The sequence below is a fragment of the Molossus molossus genome, unplaced genomic scaffold, assembly GCF_014108415.1.
Source record: "Molossus molossus isolate mMolMol1 unplaced genomic scaffold, mMolMol1.p scaffold_m16_p_13, whole genome shotgun sequence".
NCBI classification, from domain to species: Eukaryota; Metazoa; Chordata; class Mammalia; order Chiroptera; family Molossidae; genus Molossus; species Molossus molossus.
This window is the reverse complement of record NW_023425348.1, coordinates 85,170,522-85,187,403: the sequence shown is the minus strand read 5'-3', so window position 1 is coordinate 85,187,403 and position 16,882 is coordinate 85,170,522. Positions and strand designations below refer to the sequence as shown.

General features: G+C 50.2%; 1 pseudogene; it reads left to right on the top strand.

The window, feature by feature from the left end:
• Nucleotides 1–15,989: 15,989 nt before the first annotated feature.
• Nucleotides 15,990–16,074, top strand: LOC118629214 (annotated as a pseudogene).
• Nucleotides 16,075–16,882: the final 808 nt, after the last annotated feature.

Here is a 16,882-nt window from a genome sequence, read left to right as displayed (position 1 = left end):
CACCCATTCATTCATTTCTTTTAAAAGCAAAGTCTGTTGAATTTTTCTCTGATGACAAAGCACAACATGCATCGTAGACCACTTAGAAAACGGGAAGTAAAATGAAGACATTGCCGGTAACCTCACCCTTCAGATAAAAAAAACATTTTTTTTTTTTATTTTAGAAGAGATTTAGATTTACAGAAAAGTTGCAAAAAATAGTTCAAAGCATTCCCCTAAACCCACATCCATGAATGCTACTATTTTACATAGTAACGTCATAGCTCGTGGAGCAATGTGGATACATTAATATGAATTACAGGCTATACTTGAGTATCACATTCCTTAGTTTTTTTTGCCCCCCCCCTTTTTTTTTAAACCTAATATCACTTTTCTCTTCTAGGATCCCATCCAGGATCCCACGTGACATTTAGTCATGTCTTCTTAGGTTCCTCTAGACGGACCATTTCTCAGACCTTCCTCGTGTTTGGTGACTTGGACAGTGTTGAGGAGTCCTGGTCTGGTATTTTGTAGAATGTCCTTCAGTGTGAGTTGGATGTTTTTCTTGTGATTAGACAGGGCTTATGGGTTCTCAGGAGGCAGCAGTAAGGTGCCATTCTTTTATCAAAGGTGCATGCTATCAAGATGCCTTCTCGCTGTTAATTTGACATTGGTCAGCTGGCCAAGGACGTGTTTGTCAGGTTACTCCTCTCTCGAGTTGCTCTTTCCCCTTTCCACACTGTCCTCTTTGAAAGGAAGTCCCTACCTGGCACTTTTATATATCCGCTTCCAGTTTCAGCCTTTCCCCCCGAAATGAAAACAAGATTCCACAGGCATTTGTTCATCCTGGGCACCTATCAATCTTGCCAGGAACTGGGATCTGGGTTTTTAGCCTCGACACTTTCTTAATTTCTGGAGGTTTTAGCACATAGGCGTGTATTACCGTTTTCAGCAAGTCTGTGCCTTGGTTTCATCAATCAAAACAAAATTACCGAGCAGGTACTCCATGCCAGCACTGTGCGAAGCGAAACGCTTCCCGCGCCTTATTAATCCACACAGACCAGGGGTGGAGATGCTGCTGCTCTCCTCCTGCTGGACGAGAAAACTGACTTGCGGAAGAGGAGAGAGTCGCCCAGAGACTCAGCTTGCAAGGGGCAGAGCTGGAATTCAGCTCTCGGTCTGTGATCCCAGAGCTCAGCACTAAACCATACTGACTGGACTGGACTGGTTAAGAGCAATCATAGAGAAGGGAGGTTCCGCATGCAGGCTCAGAGGTTTGAATCGGCTCTTCCATTTATGAGCTGTGTGGCCTTGGGTAAGTCATTTCACATCTCTGAGCCTTAGTTTTCTGACCTGTTCAATGGGGACAGTACTGTTATCTTCCTCAGGGCTGCTGTGAAGATTAAATTACTTAAAAACAATGCTTGGCTCAAGATCGGCAATCAGTGAGGGTTATCATTATTGTTATTACCGTGCTATTGTTCATGAGGGTTATCATTACTGTTATTACCATGCTATTGTTCATGTTCCCATCCATCCATCCTGCCAGGAAAAGCATTATCTGCTCTGGGCCACAGTTTCTCCATCTATAGTGGGTGTTGAAGCAGAACAGGAATTTTTAACCCTTTATGTGTCATGGGCCCTTTGGGCAGACTGGGAAAATAAAATGCAGAGGATAACTTATCAAAATATTTTAAAAATCTGTGACATAGTAGTTCATGTTTATTTATTGAGGCATTAAACGAGATGTAGAGGTAGGTCTAACCACCCCAACATTTTGATGTAGTCGTATTAATAATGTCTTGAGAATTCTGCTATGACTGTAATGAGACATGATGATACTGGTTGTTCTCGGTGACAAAGTCTTAGGGATCCCCAAGTCTATTGGGGTTTGATGCCTGTGTTCATAATAGAAAGAAATGCTAAATTCCAGTTACAGATTAGTGAGCATTTCCCCCCCTCTAATTCTTAACAAGGACCTCAGGTTAAGAACTGAGTTGGATGAAGCCCGGCTCCCTCCAGCGCTCACCCCTGTGATTGGAGTCAGATCCCAAGGGTCTGGGGGTGGGGCGAGGGAGCCCTGTGCTCTGAGGAGGTTGACCCAGGACAGACACCACAGGGCCTGCCTGGCCTCAGCCTGGCTTTCCCAGAATGCTCTGTTCTGGATGTTTCAGAGAAACTGGCTGGCAGCTGCCCACAGAGCCTTTGCCCTGGCCGATCAATGGCTGCCTCTGTAGAGCTATTGATCCAGCCTTTTGTTTTTCAGAAACAAGCACACTTTCTCTTGTTAACCCCTGCCAGCCTGGCCCCAAAGAGGATGCCCTCTGGGCTCTGGGCTCATGCTGGGGCAAGACAGACAGGAGGAGAGGGCAGCATCCACGGATAAAGGGCATCCCCCAAAGGCCAGGAGCCATGCGGGACCCTCCCGGCTAAGTGTTTAACCCGTTTAGGCGGCTGGCAGCAAGGGAGCTGGACTTCAAACCCCAGGTCTGTCTGAACTTCGAATGCTGTGCTCTCTTTAGGTACCAGAGCCTCTATGCCTGCTTTCCCACACAGGTGAGTGTGGGGTCTTTTCCACCCTAAAGACACACATATATCCCCCCACCCTGCCCCAACACACACACACACACACACACACACACACACACACCCTCAGATTCACAGACAGGTCAGGGCTGGTTTCACCAACACGGGAAGGAGCCACCTTAGCCCTGGCAGCCTCCTGTCCTCACTCCGCCCCTGTCCTGGGGCTCCCCATGGCCTTCCCCGGCCTTTGCTTCAGAATACAGTCTCTTAGGCAGGACTCAGTCCTCTGACCTTGAAGCCTCAGCTTTTCTGGAGCGAGCAGCACAGAGGCGCTGGAGAAGCCAGGGGTCTGCGGGCCGGGACCCCGACAGGGCTGAGCCAGGTGCTCAGCGATCTCCTTGCTGCAATGCAGTCCAACACGTTTATCAGACCATCTAGTACTTGTGCTGGGATGTGCGATGGATGAGTCAGGTACCGCCTCTGGGTCAAAGTCTGGCGAGGGGGGTGGCACAGGACCTATGCGGAATATGGGTCCCAGAGACTGGTGACAGGGACGGCGTGAGAATGGTGGAGCAAGTAGCTGACCCGGGAGCTTGACGGGAAATGTCATTGACCAGTGAGCGAGGCCCGGAGGTGGAGCTTGTCAGGGGGAGGGAGGAAGAGGGAGGGATGGCAGGTGCCGTGCGGGGTGGGCTCCGGCAGAGGCCAGGTGTGGAAATGTGTGACACTGATGAAGGAGTCGTCTGGTCGGCTCCAGCTGCCACAATCATACCACAGGCTGGGGCGCTTAACCGACAGGTTTCATCTTCTCACCGTCTGGAAGCTGGGGGTCCAAGGTGAAGGTGTTAGCAGTGTGTGTTTCCCGAGGCTTCTCTGGGCTTGTATGGCTGCCTTCTCCCTGTGTCTTCACATGACCGCCCTGTGCCTGAGCCTGTGCCTCATCTCTTCTTTATAGAGACACTGTCCTGTTGGATGAGGGCCCACCCTATGGCCTCATGTTAACGTAATGGCTTCTTTGAAGACCCTGTCTCCAACTATAGTCACAGTCTGAGGTTTGGGGGTTAGGGCTTCAGCCTAAGAATTAGGGAGGTGGGCACACTTCAGCTATAACGGGCTGACTGTGGAAACGGGGAGAAGGGGGCCTGCGTGGGACGGTGGGGGGACGAGTCAGGAAAGGCCTTGACTGGGCTTCACACTTGCGGACTTACAGGTGCAGGCACCGGCCTGGCCTCAGGTGGCCGATTGGAAAGTGAAAGCATCTCTTCCTGTCCCCAGTGCCTGAACTTCCGGGAGTGGTTGGATCTCTCAGGTCTGCTGCCCTAGGGCTGGGCATGGGGAGGAGCCAGGTTGGCCTCCTGCCCCTGGCTCTGAGGGAGCCCTGCCCAGCTGGGTGGGTCTCAGATACTTATCGAGTAGGAAACCTTCCTGCATTCTGGAACCTCCCGTCTGGATGGGCCTGGTTGTATGCAGAGTCCCATGGGAACGCTCGGCCACCGGGTGGAAAGGGCTCCGGCCTTTAAGGCTTTTGCCCCCACTGGGTGTCAGAGGCACCGCGTCCGCAGCCCTGGGGATCAGGTGGTCCCGCCATCTCTCTGCTTCCTGCTTTCCTCCTCCATAAAGTGAGGGGTCAGAGCAAAATCGCTAAGGGCCTGGCCCTCCTGTCACTGACTAGGGTCCTGAAACTGAGGAGATGGGGCAGCAGGGCCAGAAAAGGGAGTGGAGCCGTGCCCTCCACGTCCACCCACCAGCCTGGATGGGAGGCCGGGATTGCTTTTCCGGGGCAGGCAACCTGGCTGCCGCAGGGATGGGGGTGGACGGCTTGGCTGGATAATTCTTTTAAAAAATTTTATTGACAAGTGTGTTCAGGGTGTGGATTTTAAGTGCAGGGCTTGATGGACTTCTAAGTACGATGTGTTTGTGTAACCGCCTCTGGGAACCAGCTGCAGAGTAGGATCCCTCCCTTGTATGCCTCTGCACCCCACCCCCAGGTAGCCGCCGTCCTGACCATCCATTAGGTTTGCGTGTCCTTGACCATCACTAAGTGGAATCATATAACACGCATTCCTTGGTGCCTGGCTCTTTCACTGCTGGTTATGCCTGAGAGACGCTCATTTGTTACCCACTGGCTCTGCGGGACACAGGGAAGCCCTCCCCAGGTGGTCTTTCCACATGTGCCCCTGCGCATGTCTCCTCCTCCAGTGTCCCTGCCCTTGGCCCTGGGTGGGCTTGTGACTGCTTTGACCAGTGGAGTAGGTGAGGAATGTCTCTGCGGGGTGTCCTAGTTGAGACACAAAAGGTGGTGCAGTCTCTGGCATGTTTGCTGGAACAGGTGCTTGGGGTGCTGGGCACCCGGGGAGAAGGCTCAGTACCCCAAGTTGTGAGGGAGCCACGCCGCACGGGGAGGCCACTGTGGCTGGGTGCTCTGTCCTCAGTCTGACTGAGCTAACGGGCCCCAGAGATTCCAGTCCCCCTCCAGGTCATTCCCTGCCTCCAGTCTTCCCTGTTGAGGCCACAGACATCATGGAACAGGGACAAGTCATGTCCCTGGCTGCCCCATTTCCATTTCCATGCACATGAGAAAATGGCTGTTTAAGCTGCCAAGTTTGGGGGTCATTTGTTACCCCAGTAGTAACTGGAACACAGGGTAAAAAGTGGCTGGCCTCCGGGAGGCCACGTTTAGCCTTCTCACTGGGTGAGAGGCGGCAACAAAATCGGCGTTTGGAGCCCACGGGCTCGTCACAGCCCCACTACCCCGTCCTCTGCTTTTCCCTTCTGACCAGCTCTGTTTGGTTTCAGGCTAGTTGTTAATTAATTCTCTGGCTCCCCCCCATACCCTGCTTGCCCCCCACTCGCCACCAAAGCAAAAGGCATCTCCTAGTGAGGGTGTGATTCCTCCCCCACAGCTTTGTCTCCCCATCGGAGACGCTGGGGGAGGGGACGTGGAATATCGAGGAGCACAGACAGCTTCCTGCACGTGCAGGATCGCGCAGCACAGCCCGGGCGCTTGGTGCTCAGCAAACGTGTGAATTCATTCCCCTGTCACCGCAGGTGTCCTCTCTGTGTGTCCGGGATGGGGACGCCACTCAGGGAGCAGGATTTTGGCACCTGGCTCTTGGAAATGTCTTGTGAAGACCCGGGTCCTGGTCAAGCTCTTTATCCCCATTATGAAACGTCACCCCTGTTATGTGGATGGAGTACAGTACCGCACCTAAGATGATAGATCTGGCCACTTACCGGCTGTGTGACAATGGAGAAGTGGTGTGACCTCTCTGGGCCTCTGTCCCCAATTATGTAAAGAGGGGATACCAATAAATAATCCTGGCTTTGTCCAGGGCTGCAGTGAAGACTAAAACATGTTATAATAACACATAGACAGCATTTGCTTGGTACACAGGAAGCCTTCAAGAAATGTTAGCCAGCCCTGGCTGGTGTGCTCAGTGGTTAGAGCATACCAAAGGGTCGTGGGTTCGATTCTGAGTCAAGGGCACATACCTGGGTTGCAGGTTTGATCCCCAGTCCCAGTCGGGGTGTGTGTGGGAGGCAACCAATGGATGTGTCTCTCTCAGATTGATATTTTTCTCTCGTTCTCTCTCTCTCCCTCCCTCCCTTCCACTCTCTCCAAATATCAATGAAAAAAAAATCATTGAGTGAGGATTAACAAAAAACAAACAATCAAAAAAGGAAATGCTAGCTAAGCAAAACCAAACTGGGGAGGAGGGGAGCGTACATGAGAGGTATTATTATCGAATTTTTCACAGATGAAGGGAGAAGCTGAGGCCATGGCGCTAACAGGCTGGAGAGACGTGGTGCCAACTTGGGTCTGTCTGCTGCCAAAGCTCATGCTCCTTCCGCTCTGTCTCGTTGTCTTCAGAGCAGGTGCCTGTGGGTCTGGAGCCCACGCATGGCCTTGCAGAGCGTCATGCCCTGCCCAGGCTCACAGCCAGGCCCAAGGCTAGGAGAGCTGAGTTAGTTTCCTTGGGGCACAGTGGCGCCCTCTGTAGAGCACCCTCTGGCCGCAGTGAGCCTGGCTGTGCGGGCCAGTGAGCGGTGGTAGCCACTGAAGGACCCTCTGGGCCCCGGGGTTGCAATACAACTGCTGTGCCTTCCAGAAAGCTCTGTTTTATTTTTTCTTCTTCTATGATTTAGTCTGGATGCAGGGGCTTGGAAACTTCCCTTGTCTCAAGCAGGTGTCCAAGGAAGAATCTGATTTATTTTATTATTTTAACAGCTTTATTGAGATATGATTTACATCCCGTACAAATCACCCATCGCAAGTGTGCAATTCAATGGCATTTAGTAATGGTCACAGAGAGGTGCAACTGTCACCACAATCAATTTCAGAACATTTCGTCACCGTCCAGACACCTTGCACTCCTTGGCCTAATCTTGCCCCTTCCCCCACCATCAGCACCAGGCAACCACCAAACTCCTTTCCATCTCTATAGCTTTGCCTGTTCTAGACTTTTCTTGTCTACGGAATCATGGTTCTTTGTTCTGGCTTCTTTCACTTAGCGTGTTTTCAAGGTCCATCCATGTTGTAGTATGTATTTTTATTGCCAAATACTATTCCTTGTATGGCTATACTACATTGTATTTTGATTGTCATGCATAATATTTTGAACATTTGTGGACATGCTTTTGTGTGGGCATCGCTTTTTATTTCTGTTGGGTATGAGGAGTGGAATTGCTGGGTCATAGGTTACCTTTTTGTTTAACCTTCTGAGAAACCGCCAGGCAGTTTTCCAAGCAGGTGCCCCAGTTTTCATTCCCACCAACAGTGTGTGAGGGCTCTGATTTCTCCAGGCCTCTCCGACACCTGGCTTTTTGATTCTAGCCATCCTGGTGGGTGTGATGTGGTGTGTCCGGTTTTGTTTTGTATTCCTCTGATGGCTAATGAATGCCGATCACCCTTTTATCTGCGTGTTGGTCTTTGTATATCTTCTTTGGAGAAATGCCTCTTCTGACCCTTTTCTGATTTTTCTTTTTCTTTTTTTTATCCTCACCCAAGGACACTTTTGCATCTACCTTCAGACAGAGGGGGGGGGAGGGGGGGAGGAAGAGAGAGAGAAACATCAATGTGAGAGAGACACATCGAGTGGTTGCCACCCACACGACCCCAACCGGGGCCGGGGACAAACTGCAACTGAGGTATGTGCCCTTAGCAGGAACCGATCCCGGGACTCTCTGGTCCACAGACCGTAATTGGTCTTTTTATTATTGAGTTGTAAGAGGTCTTTATATATTCTCGGTACAGCCCCTTATTCTGGTTTATTTTTAGTAATCTTTAGGAAAGGCCATTTCATAACTTCCCCTGTTCCCATGTTTACTGGCTGGAAAATTATATCAGAAACAAAACATTGGCTCACCTGGGAGGCAGAGCTGATCCTTCCCGCCCCCACCCCCACCCTCCGTGGAGGCAACAGCTCACATGCATTCCCGGTGCTGGTGAAAACAGACAGCATCCTCCTGGTTCCTTGTTCCTCTCATTTTCCTTTTCTTGAGCTTTGCCTAAGTCAGTGGGTATCAAGGGTCATAGCATGGGGTCACATATCAGAGGCACCCATGGGACTCTCGTAACCCTCACAGCCTCACCTACCACAAGAGTGGACATGCTTCCCACCCCCATGTTCATTCTGAGAACCACTGTCCTCAAGGAGACACTTTGAGGGCAACCCTGGCATGGCATGAAATGGCCCCTGGAGGGCCGCAGTGCTGACCCCAGACACAGAGAACAGAAAAATAAAAATAGAACTATTATATGACTCAGCAATCCCATTTCTGGAGCTAGAGCCGAAAGAATTGGAATCAGGATCTTGGATAGCTATCTATACTTGCATGTTCATTGCAGCCTTATTCACGATAGCCAAGATGTGGAAGCAATCTAAGTGTCCATCGACAGATGAATGGATCAAGGAAATGTGGTTATATATACCATGGAATGTTATTCAGCCTGAAAAAAGAAAGAAATTCTGCTGTTTGCAACAACATGGGTGAACCTAGAGGACATTGTGCTAAGTGAAATAAGTCAGTCACAGAAGGACAAATATTGCATGGTCTTGCTTACATGTGGAATCTAAAATAGTCACCCATCCAGAAGCAGAGAGGAGATGGTGGTTGCCAGGGGCTGGGGGAAGGGAGAAATGAATGGAGAGGTATTTGTTAAGGGGCACAAAGTTAGGTTATAGAAGATTAAGAAGTACTGGAGACCTACGGTGTGACGCAATGCCTGTAGTTAACAATTGTGCGTTGTAGACTTGAAACTTTGTTAAGAGGGTAGATCTTATGCTAAGTGTTCTTATTACACACACAAAAATAATGAGGGCAGGAGGAAACTTTTGGGGGTGATGGATATATTTATGACATGGTGTAGACTTCGGTGATGTTCTCATGGATAAATACGTATCTCCAAACTCATCAAGTAGCATACGTTAAAGATCGACAGCATTTTGTATGCCATTCACACCTCAGTAGTTTCAAAAATGAATGAAAGAGTCCGGTCGGTGTGGCTCAGTGGTTGAGCATCGACCCATGCATCAAGGGGTCACTGGTTCAATTCCCAGTCAGGACACATGCCCAGGTTGTGGGCCAAATCCCCAGTGAGGGGCATGCAGGAGGCAGCCAATCAATGTTCTCTCTCACTGATGTCTCTCTCTCTCTCTCCCTCTCACTTCCTCTCTCTATAAAATCAATAAAGGAAAAAAAAAAGAAGAAGAAGAAGAATGGAAGAAAGAACAGTCCCTTCTTGCAGTGAACTGCATGTGAAGCTGGGTTAGGGGGTCAGATTGTTCTCCAGCTGAAACTAAGAGTGTAATGTAGTGCCACACCATCATGCCCTAAGGAGGAAGGGAGGGACATTGTCATCGTATGGTCTCCAAGAACAACCCTGCCAGCATCATTGCATGTTTATTAGGCTCTAATATTGAGCCACGCACTGTGCTAAGTATTTAATATCCCTTATCCCATTAAATCCCCGCCATAACTTTATGGGTTACATGTGGTTCATCCTTGTGTTCCAAAGGAAGAAAGATGAACCTGCTAGCTAGTGTCCAGCTAGCAGGGGGCAGAGATGGGATTCAAACCCAGCCACCTGCTCTTTTAAATTCCTCCTTCTCAATGCCCAGGGCATTGAGCTCTTGAATCCAGATTGTGATGATGTTTATTTTCAAGTCGTCAATTTCCATAGAAATTTGCATGGGAGGCAGCTGAGGGTGGAAGACAGTGCTCTGAGCCTGGATTCAGAAAACTGGCACTGGGAAGTCCGCTAGCACGCACAGGTTGCGTGTGACTTCGAGCCATTACATCATCTTTCTCTGCATTTCCTTACCGCGCCACGGAGATAAAACACCTGCGTCACAGGGTCATTGTGACGGCTGTGAGATTATGGCTGGGGGAGTGATTTATAAACGCTACACTTTGGAAAGGCAGGGACTGCTATTCTTCTTACATTGTTTGCTTAATTCAGGTCAAATCCTGTAATTAGCAGCCCCAAACCTAGATAACAAGTGTTCCAACTCTTAGCCAAGAAGTTCAGTGTTGGCTCCCTGCTTCGGAGCAATGTTTAAGACAATAGAAACAAGCACCGCCCCCAGTGCTGGCCTTCGGAGGAGTTTCTATACTCGGTTAATCACAGGGTCCTAGCCATCCCTCCCACTTCCGACCACCAGCCTGGGTGGTGGTCCTCTGGCCTTCACCCTGCTCCCTCCCTTCTGCACTGGCTGCTGTGTGTGTACTTGTTGCTCCCTTCTTTGCAGAGGCAGAATGTATTCACTGAATGTCCACACACGCGTCGGTTGGGCCAACAAAACGTAAGCGGCAAGGACGTGCTTCTTCTAGGCAGAACCAGTTAAAAGCCAACTCCCCACACCTCTCCTTTCCCCGTGGAAGGCCCCTTGCGTCTGTGACACGCACGAGGAGTCAATCTTTGTTATGGTAAGCCACTGAGAATGAAGCCCGGCATTGCCCAGACAAATACATTTCCTGCTCTCTGTCTGCATAGAGGGAAAGAAGGAAGACCCTCTTCCAGGCAGAGCAGCAAGAGGAAGAAAGATCCGGCGTTGAAGGGAGAAGGCGAGAACGTGGGGACCGACCTGAGGTTCCTGCTCACAGGCCCGGAACAGCGGTGAAGGTCACACGCTCTGAGTCTTGGCTCTGCCGCTGACTGGCTGTGTGCCTTGGACAAATTACTCTCCCTGAGCCTTGGTTTCCTTAGCTGTAAATTGCAGACAACAGCACCCAGACCTTGGAGTTGTTGTGAAGACTGAACCAGGGCTTAGCTCAGGCCCAAAGTAGGGTAAGTGCCTGATAAACATTAGCCATGTTAAATATCAGTCATTGTTATGATAAGGGAGGAACTGATTTCAGGACAAAAAAAACACATCGCTTTCTATTTTTACAATAATCTGGAACCTAAGATGGTAAATAGGAGAAGACAAGGAGGTAGGGTTTTCCAAGGGAACCTGGGACGAATTTGTCCACCCTGCATTTCATCCACGGATGTCTGTCTGTCCATCCACCCAACAGACTCAAGCATTTAAAAAACTAAATAGCATTCTCTAAAGCTGTGAGGGAGTCTCTAACCAATAGGGACATAGAACCTGAAACACTGGGGTTATTGGAGAAGGCCGTTTATGGTCCTGCAGCCTCCTTAATAGGAAGTAGAAAATAGAGAAAAGTTGGGGAGGTTTTCAAGGCCAATGACATCATGGTAGGAAAGGCAGCGACAGGAAACCAGCGTCAGGCTAAGTGCCTCTCCTTGGGGCGGGTCCTCCCCGGTGTGAGGGGCTTGATGGGGATGGGAGGCAACCCGCCATCCCAGAGCACGATGGTTCCGGGCTCTCGGGCGTGCAGTCCCCTGGGTCTGGGCTGGTGCAGGGAGAGCAGGATGGTGGAAAGCCAATTTCTGGTTCACTGAAGTTAAGTCTCTGTGATTGGTTCAGGACTGGGTACATGACCAAATTGCTCCAATGGGAATTGATTTGTAAACTTTGGTTTGAACTATTGGGGAATAGAATTTTTTTTTCACTGGATCCCCAACTGGGAAGATATGGGCCTGGAGCTTTTAGAAGCTTGTATGTACAGGGACAAATTCTGCCTACGAGTGAAGCTAACACGGCAAAACGCAGTGCTGGGAGAAGGACAGAGGCCACATCCTGATGCCATTGTATGTGAGCCCCTGGATCCAGCCATACCTGAAGGCTGACAACTTTCCAGTTATGTGAAAATCCTGGCTCTCCCCAAAGCATCTTTGGCTCTCTGAACACCATCCGATGGGGGACTCTTCCTGCCAGGATGCATTTCCACTGTCCACCCCTTCCTCTCCGTCCACAATGGATAACTTACTCTGCACCGGCTTATGAGCGGGGCTCCTGGGTAAGTAAAAATGAATAGAACTTGGGTCTTATCTTTAGAGTTGTGGTTTAGAGAGGGTGACTAACATAACTAGAACAGCTCAGTGTAAGATGTGCTGAGATACAATAAAAACTGTTATGGGAACTAACTGGAGAAAGAGACACAGAATCTCAGAGAGAGAAGAGTGTTGAGTAAGTGAGGCGGCCTAGAGGAGGAAGTATTCATTCATTTCAACAAGTATTTATTGAACATCTACTATGTGCCATGTCCTGGGGATGTAGTGGTGATTACACAGAGGGGAGGCCTGACCTCACGGAGCTGATGTTTGAGTGGGAGTGGGGACACCAGGTTTCTCAGAAAAACCTGTGGAGGCAGGACAGGACCATGGCATAGTGACAACAGCTGGCCAAGGGACTGGACTCGGCTTTGGGGTCTAGGGGAGATCTCTTCGCAGATGAGGTACTCAAGCTGACTGTTGAAGGCAGAGCAGGAATGTGTGGGACAAATGGAGCCCGGAGATGGCAGGCATTCTTACAGGGAACAGAAGGTTCTGGGTGGGGAAGGAGCAAGGCAACCCAACCAACAGAATGAATGGCTGGGCTGTTTAACTGTGAAGTTAGGACCCATGACCCTTAACTCTTTGGCTTCCCCGCCCCAGATGGTTTTTAAATCACCCCGAGTATCTTTTTTCCTTACCTGTAAAATGGGATAACAATACCCACTTCGAAGGCTTGTTGAGAGGATTAAAGGAGATGATGTGTTAAAGGGCCTGGCAGAGAGAAGGTGGTTATAAATGGCAATGGTTAAGAACATCCTTTTTCTCTCCTCGGGCCCGATTGTCCCTGGTGGAGAATGATTTAGGCTGCCATTTGGTTCCCAGAGTTTCACTTTCCTTCTGTGGACCCTCCTCCCATCCACCAGCCCCCACAACCCTGCCTTCAGAACCCTGTTCCCACGGGCATCTCCAGGTGACCAAGAAATGGGTCAGGCAGCAAGAAGAGGAGTGGGGTGCGTTGTGGGCTGAACTGTGTCCCCTCACTGCCAAATGCACACATTCGAGTCCTGACCTCTAGGACCTCAGAATGTAGCCTTTGGAGATGGAATCTTTAAAGAGCGGATACATTTAAGTGAAGTTTCTAGAGTGCGCCTTGAGCAATGTGACTGGTGTCCCAGTAAGAAGAGGACATTAGACACAGGCATGTCAGGGGGAAGACCACGTGGAGACACGGGGAAGGCGGCCATCCACAAGCCAAGGAGAGAGCCTCCCAAAGGAACCAGCCCCGCTGACCCCTTGATCTTGGTCTTCTAGCCTCTGGAACTCTTAGGAAATAGATTTCTGTTTCTGTTTCTATGGCAGCCCAAGCAAACTAATACGGGATGATGGTGAGAGAAACAGAAAGGCTCCTGATTCTTCACTTCCCACCTCCCTCCTCAGCCCCCGAGGCTGGGGGAAGAGCCTGTTCTCTCCTCTCCTTGGACGTAAGTGACAGAGAAGAGGGAGAGGGAAACAGGCATTGGGACTTTGTCTTGCTCCTGCTTCCTTCACCTGTACGCGGGTGTGGGTGAGTGAAATGTGAGATCTTTCAAACCAGGTTGGAGTCAGACTTCCTGGGTCCTCGTGTCCTGACTGCACCACTTCCTGGCTGTGCGACTTTGGGAAAGGTACTTAGCCTCTCTGTGCTTCACCGAGCTCATCACTAAAATGGAAATCATGTGTCCCTGCTCCATGTGATGCACAGAGTAATTGTTGTGCAGGTGCTAGTGAGCATTAGGATGATTTTCCTCCCAGAATCTCATTCTTTTTAAATGAAAAAAACTTAATGTTGACACTATTGCAGATGTCCCCCATCCCCTCTCTTTGCCCATCTGAACCTCACTCTTTGTTTTTAATCCTCACCCAAGAATATTTTCCATTTGTCTTTAGACAGAGTGAGAGGAGAGAAAGATACATTGATATGAGAGAGACACATCAACCGGTTGCCTCCCCCATGACCCCTATCAGGGCCGGGGACCGAACCACAACTGAGGTACATACCCTTGACTGAAATCAAGCCCATGACTCTTTGGTCCTCGGGCTGATGCTCTACCCACTGAGCCAAACCGGCCAGGGCTGAATCTCACTCCTAACATGGGAGGAAGGTTCCTGGCCTCATGAGGTTAGGCTAAGTCTTGAAGTAGGACATTTCATAACGTTTCAAGACATCGGACATGAAGGAATCCAGACATGTTCGTTCAAATGCTGGTTCTGCCACTCTGGGAAATCATGTGACCTCTGGGTCTCAGTTCCCCTTTCTGCGAACTGGCTCAGCTGACTCTTCAGGTCCTGCCTGCCCCTTGGAGTCTCATCAAATGCCAACGAGACACCCAGGCCTCCTGCCAGTGTGAATATGCAACCCCAGAGACGAAAGGGGAGCCCTGCCTGAGCGCCCACCACACCCGGCACCCTGCCGAGCATCACACACTTCTTTCCCACTTAATCTTTTCTTTCTTTCTTTCTTTCTTTCTTTCTTTCTTTCTTTCTTTCTTTCTTTCTTTCTTCCTTCCTTCCTTCTTAAATTAATTAATTAATTAATTAATTTTTATTACAGATGTTTCTCCCACTTAGTCTTGACAATGACACTCTGCACTGGGTCCTGTGATTCCCCATTTCATAGATGAGAAAACTGAGGATGAAGAGATTAAGGAACGTGCCCAAGATGACCAGGGAGCTGGTGCTGGGATTTGCGTCCATAAGCGGAAGATGCAGGGCAGAATAGCCCAGTAGCATGTCCCATAATGAGGAGGTGCTCTGCACCTGCCCCACCCAGTGCAAGTAGCCCTGTGGAGCCCTGGAATGTGGTAGCGGGACTGATTTTTTTTTTTTTTTTTACTATATCATTAGTGTCCTTTATTTCAGAACACTTTTTAATTTTTTTACCAATTTTTATTAATTTATTTTTGTTACAGATGTTTCTCCTTTTCCCCCTCTAGACCCCCTCCTCCCCATCCTGCCCCCCTAGCATTGTGGTCTGAATTTTATTTATTTGTTTTTAAAATATTTTTTTCTTCACTGATTTTTAGAGAGAGGAAGGAAGAGAGAGAGAGAGAGAGAGAGAGAGAGAGAGAGAGAGAGAGAGAGAAACATCTAGGAGGGAGAACATCGATTGGCTGTCTCTGGCATGCCCCCCACTGGGGACTGGGCCCACAACCTGGGCATGTGCCCTGACCAGGAATCGAACCAGTGGCCTCTTGGTGCGTGGGTTGATGCTCCACCAGTGAGCCACACTGGCCGGGCGTAATCTGAATTTTAAGTAGCGACGTTCTGTTCACGGTCACTGTACTGGATGGCGCCGCATCAGGGCTGTTGGGAGAAAACGGGCAGCTGCTAAGCCAGGTTGCTGGGACTCCAACGCACTGTTCCTGGCTTTCAACCCCGGCTTCAAGCCAGTCCTGGCTCTTCCCTGCCGGCCTACAGAGGACGGACGGCTGTCCGTTCCTGAGAGGTGACAAAGGTCAGGGCATTTTCCCTCGGAAGGCTGCTCCCTCTCCCCGCCCCGCCTCCTGGTCCCTCCAAGCTGCGGGCTCTGAGCTCAGCCTCCCCTGCCGGGGGAGCTCCCCACTTCCCGCCGGAGATGCAAAGCGGAGCTGGCTGATGCTCAAGGCTTAATTAGCTAAAATAACTGCGAATAATAATCTTTGAAATGATAGTGGTTAAAGCTCAGGCCGTGCGGCTGCTGAATGTGCCAAGTCGGCCAGCCTGAGGGGAAGGCCCTGAGCGTGCCCGTGGCGGCTCTGTCTGCATCTGCGCCGAGGAGACAGACCCACGGAGCAGGCAGGTTTGAGGCGTCCGCCAGGGGCTCTGCCCACCACCAAACACCCCCAAAGAACTGCGGTCGGACGGGCCGCACGGCTGTCACAAACTGGGGGACCCCGGTGCCGGCTGCGGAGTGAGCTGGAGCACAGCACGTGGGTCTCCAAGCGGCTTCTCCCCTGGAGAACGGGGCGCACTCACCTTCGCAGCCCGGGGGGCTCCCGTGAGCGTGTCTGCGGGTGACTCCCGGCCCCAGGCGGGCAGCGGGCATGCTCAGCAAGTGTCACTGTCCCTTGGTGATTTCCTTTTTCTTTTCTTTTTCTGGATCTTAAAAAAAATGGTCCCAAACTTTGTGTAGTGGCAGTATCGTGGCCAATGAGGTTTATCCGAGGCGCGATTATTGCTAAAGAAAAAAAAATGTTCCCTGTGACGGGTGAGAGGAAAGGACTTGGTCAGGAGGGTGGGAGGAGCTGATTGTTCCTGACACACTTTCTCCCTTAATACCTACCAATGTGGAGGCGATGGCACCTCTAAGGGTTAGGACGAGAGCAGAAGACTCTGGCAAGGTCAGGTCTTCCCTGTTCTCCCCTAAAATCCCAAGCGAGGGAGAGGCCTCCAAAGCCAACAGGTTACCTTTCATGGTGGAACGATTAGGTCCAACCATAGGAAATGGTTGAATGGTTAAAAGTTGGTTGCCTGTGGACAAGCCTGGTAAGATAAAAAAAAGCTCACGCCACTCGACTTCAGTTAATTAAGTCTGCGTCAAGCAATGTGCTGTTTCTATGAATCTATTTAAGGACATTGGAAAAAAAGTATAAATGTTTTAATAGTAAGGTCCAAATAGCCCTTCAAAACACTGCAGGAGAGAGGCTGTCAGGCAGGATATAACGAATTGCCACACAGTGTGTAAGACGACGACTGGTGTAGGTGTTGGGAGAAGGGAGTGGGTGTTCAGAGCATGTGGGCACTGGGCAGGTCAGCAGAAGGAGGTGGGTTATGTAGTGTCTGGAAGGATGGTTAGCAGCCTAAATCGGCAGAGAGGGGTCAGAATGGCGCTCTTGGCAGAGAGAAATGCCATGATCAAGATCTGGGGACTCTGAGAGTCGCCTGGGCAGGGAGACCATGTCTGATAAACATTTCTGCACCTCACACAATCCCCATAACAAGGAGGTACCAGTATATATTGGATAAAAGAATGAATGAGTGAATGAGTGAAAACCAGTTCTTTGGGGGGGGGGG